Source organism: Anopheles ziemanni, assembly GCF_943734765.1.
Source record: "Anopheles ziemanni chromosome X unlocalized genomic scaffold, idAnoZiCoDA_A2_x.2 X_unloc_88, whole genome shotgun sequence".
Lineage (NCBI taxonomy): Eukaryota > Metazoa > Arthropoda > Insecta > Diptera > Culicidae > Anopheles > Anopheles ziemanni.
The window spans coordinates 85,128-90,000 of record NW_026689859.1 but is presented as its reverse complement, the minus strand read 5'-3'; the positions used below and the strand labels follow the sequence as shown (position 1 = coordinate 90,000).

The window sequence follows — 4,873 nt, the reverse complement described above, 5'->3', positions numbered from 1 at the left end:
ATGGTGCACGTCTCGTGACGGGTGTCACGGCGTAGTTAAATGTATGCGATACATTTCTCAAATATAAGCGCTCAGTCATCTGTACATCATGGTAGGTTCCCACGACGTGCAATATGCGTTCAACTTATCAATGTTCATGTGTCCTGCAGTTCACATTATGACGCGCAGTTAGCTGCGGTCTTCATCGATCCATGAGCCGAGTGATCCACTGCCGAGGGTGACTAACTTGCGTAAGCCGCCGCTGTGCGCGTATACCCGTTCCCCGTAGGGAGGAGCAAGCCGCCGCTTAGAGACGAAGCATAAAGTGTCCTCATTCCACATAGGGCAAGCTGGATGAATCCATTTTACCCAGGACGGCCGAAGCGGCGTGGACCAGGGGAGAACTGAACCTTATACTTCACACCACAGTAAGTCTACGTGTCCTCTTCCACATAGGGCAAGCTAGAACTAACTATCTTACCCAGGACTGCCGAAGCAGCGTGGACCAGGGGAGGAACACACTTTTCATGGAAACGTAAGGCATCCATGACTGCCATAACGTAAGCCGCCGCTGTGCGCGTATACCCGTTCCCCGTAGGGAGGAGCAAGCCGCCGCTTAGAGACGAAGCATAAAGTGTCCTCATTCCACATAGGGCAAGCTGGATGAATCCATTTTACCCAGGACGGCCGAAGCGGCGTGGACCAGGGGAGAACTGAACTTTATACTTCACACCACAGTAAGTCTACGTGTCCTCTTCCACATAGGGCAAGCTAGAACTAACTATCTTACCCAGGACTGCCGAAGCAGCGTGGACCAGGGGAGGAACACACTTTTCATAGAAACGTAAGGCATCCATGACTGCCATAGTGCGTAAGCCGCCGCTGTGCGCGTAAACCCGTTCCCCGTAGGGAGGAGTCAAGCCGCCGCTTAGAGACGAAGTATGAAGTGTCCTCTTCCACATAGGGCAAGCTAGAATGAACTATCTTACCCAGGACCGCCGAAGCAGCGTGGACCAGGGGAGAACTGAACTTTATACTTCACACCACAGTATTGAGTAATGTGCCCTCTTCCACATAGGGCAAGCTGGAATGTTCCATTTTACCCAGGACGGCCGAAGCGGCGTGGACCAGTGGAGGACTACACAATCATGAGGTTTGATATCGACTTGTGTGTTTCAATAGGATACCGATGGTATGGTTTGAACCGATTTGATTTAGCCATTCTGAAGTCATCACTTGGTTGAAGCGCTGAACTAGGGAGGCATCGTTTACATATATATTGGTTTTCGCATGCTCTACTAGGTTAATGTCATGAGGTTGGCTATCGAGCATGCCCAAGTGATGACTTGATTGTGTGCTTGCTTGAATTCTTCACATTTCATACCATCGGTTAGTTGTCGAATCATTCCTCGATCATAACCTTCGTTCTTGGTTCATGTATGCTCTCTTCCACATAGGGCAAGCTAGAATTAACTATCTTACCCAGGACCGCCGAAGCAGCGTGGACCAGGGGAGAACTATACTTTGTCTTGTATGCCCTCTTCCACATAGGGCAAGCTAGAACTAACTATCTTACCCAGGACCGCCGAAGCAGCGTGGACCAGTGGAGGACTATACTTTGTTCATTACACCACAGTATTAAGTATGGTGTCCTCTTCCACATAGGGCAAGCTAGAACTAACTATCTTACCCAGGACCGCCGAAGCAGTGTGGACCAGGGGAGGACTATACTTTATACTTCACACACTAGCCATACTGAAGTCATCACTTGGTTGAAGCGCTGAACTACGGCGGGGTAATCGTTTACAGGTTATAATCATATAGCTGCATGCTCATTAGTAGATAATGGAATATTGTATGGCAATATGAGCATGCCCAAGTGATGACTTTGTTTCAAGCTCAACAGGTAGGGTATTGAGTCCTCTTCCACATAGGGCAAGCTAGAATGAACTATCTTACCCAGGACCGCCGGAGCAGCGTGGACCAGTGGAGGACTCTATACTTTATACTTCACACCACAGTATTGAGTACTTCTTGCATAAAGCCCCTAATGAGAACCACGAGGGCTCTCTCAATGTAGAACCACAAGGGCTCTAGTACCGATTCTCTCGGTACGGCTTGGTCCGTGTTCCTTTATGCTTGTACTCTTAGAAAGTCTCAACCCGGAGGTCTTGACTTTGATTGTCATAGTTGGACTACGACGGGGTATCCGACTCATCGAATACCCCAGAAGCACACCATCTTTCGGGTAGGCGGTACGCGTACCTCCGGACGCGGAAGTCTCAACCCGGAGGTCTTGACTTTGTATTGTCATAGTTGGACTACGACGGGGTATCCGACTCATCGAATACCCCAGAAGCACACCATCTTTCGGGTAGGCGGTACGCGTACCTCCGGACGCGGAAGTCTCAACCCGGAGGTCTTGACTTTGATTGTCATAGTTGGACTACGACGGGGCATCCGACCATTGCTGATCGAACACCCCTGATTCACCATCTTTCGGGTAGGCGGTACGCGTACCTCCGGACGCGGAAGTCTCAACCCGGAGGTCTTGACTTGGATTGTCATAGTTGGACTACGACGGGGCATCCGACCATTGCTGATCGAACACCCCTGATTCACCATCTTTCGGATAGGAGGTGCGCCCACCTCCGACGCGGAAGTCTCAACCCGGAGGTTCGGACTTAGAGTTTTTCCCATTTAAAAGTTTTTCTCTTAGCCATACTGAAGTCATCACTTGGTGAACGATTGAACTAGGGCGGGTTAATCGTTTATAGGTATCATGTGGTTTGCATGCTCTCTTAGGTTAAGGTCATGTGGTTGGCTATCGAGCATGCCCAAGTGATGACTTTGTTTCACGCTTGCTTGATTTCTTCAAGATTCCCTGTTATATAGTGTAATCATTCGAGAACAGGGAATCTTTGGTTTTGCTCAACAGGTATTGGATGTCAACTTGGTATCTAGATCGCATTAAGTCTCAACCCTTAGGTTCGGACTTGTATAGTGACATCTTGTTACGGTCTTGAGTCTCAACCCGCAGGTTCGGACTACTTAGTGTTTGATCGAATATAATATGGCAACTTGTGCCTAAGTCTCAACCCGCAGGTTCGGACTTCTGTTTATTTGGCCAATGTATGTATAAGGCAACTTGTGCCTAAGTCTCAACCCGCAGGTTCGGACTTGTGTATTTGTTCGAAGTCATGTATAAGGCAACGTGTGCCTAAGTCTCAACCCGCAGGTTCGGACTTGTTAGTGTTTCGTCAACTTTCATATGGCAACTTGTGCCTAAGTCTCAACCCGCAGGTTCGGACTTGTGTATTTGTTCGAAGTCATGTATAAGGCAACTTGTGCCTAAGTCTCAACCCGCAGGTTCGGACTTGTGTATTTGTTCGAAGTTATATATAAGGCAACTTGTGCCTAAGTCTCAACCCGCAGGTTCGGACTTCATAGTGTTTCGTCAATGTTCATATGGCAACTTGTGCCGAAGTCTCAACCCGCAGGTTCGGACTTCTAACGTGTTTCGTCAACTATCATATGGCAACTTGTGCCTAAGTCTCAACCCGCAGGTTCGGACTTGTGTATTTGTTCGAAGTTTTATATAAGGCAACTTGTGCCTAAGTCTCAACCCGCAGGTTCGGACTTCTATAGTGTTTCGTCAATTATCATATGGCAACTTGTGCCGAAGTCTCAACCCGCAGGTTCGGACTTCTATAGTGTTTCGTCATGTATCATATGGCAACTTGTGCCGAAGTCTCAACCCGCAGGTTCGGACTTCTATAGTGTTTCGTCAATTATCATATGGCAACTTGTGCCGAAGTCTCAACCCGCAGGTTCGGACTTCTGGAAGGATCACTTGGCCACTAATGATCCTTCCGCAGGTTCACCTACGGAAACCTTGTTACGACTTTTACTTCCTCTAAATCATCAAGTTCGGTCAACTTCGATAAAGCAGACGCGGTTCACGAGGATCCAGCGAACGATCATCTCCAAAGACCTCACTAAATAATCCATCGGTAGTAGCGACGGGCGGTGTGTACAAAGGGCAGGGACGTATTCAACGCTGGCTGATGACCAGCACTTACTAGAAGTTCCGAGTTCATATGGACCATTGCAATCCATAATCCCTACTAAGTGAGTATTTGAGTGATTTCCCGTTCCTCTCGGAATAGGAGACACGCTGCTACCCACATTGTAGCACGCGTGTAGCCCAGAACATCTAAGGGCATCACGGACCTGTTATCGCTCGATCTCATTTTGCTAAACACAAATTGTCCTGCTAAGCAGCGTACCGTAAGTGCACTTGCGCACACGAACAGCGAAGGTGTCAGGTCATACTCCACCGAAAGGTCCTAACCCGTTCCAATCGGCATCGACGCATTAACGCTGACTGCGTTCTAGTTAGCATATGTGAGTCACGTTCGTTATCGGAATTAACCAGACAAATCAATCCACGAACTAAGAACGGCCATGCACCACTACCCTTAAATTTGAGAAAGAGCTATTAATCTGTCTCACCTCCATAAGTTCGGACCTGGTAAGTTTTCCCGTGTTGAGTCAAATTGAACCGCAAGCTCCATTTCATTTTTTTTTTTTTGGACGAGGGTTCACATTGGCCTTGGCCCCGAAGGACCATGACCAACATTACTCCCTCCTCTGAGCCTTTAACCTTCCGTCACGCTGTGCACCTACACGGTAGAAGCGATGACGGAAGAGGCATCTGTCCCTAGGATAAAATCACACTTTACGGACACTGTGGCACGCAACTAACTCCTGAAGGGTGAAAGCGCGTGTCGCCAAAGGTCTAACAGGTACTACCCTGACTACCAGGGGCTATTTCCCAAGCCTAAGGAGACGGACTCGGCGCAATGCAACTTAAGCGGCTCAGAAGATCGAT

At 48.5% G+C, this 4,873-nt stretch overlaps 1 non-coding gene across 1 annotated transcript; it reads right to left on the bottom strand.

Annotated features, from left to right (window-relative positions):
- Window positions 1–65: 65 nt before the first annotated feature.
- LOC131292689 (5.8S ribosomal RNA) lies at window positions 66–220 on the bottom strand. Its single transcript, XR_009190301.1, has one exon. It is a non-coding gene; the product is annotated as a 5.8S ribosomal RNA (ribosomal RNA).
- Between the last annotated feature and the right edge of the window lie 4,653 nt (window positions 221–4,873).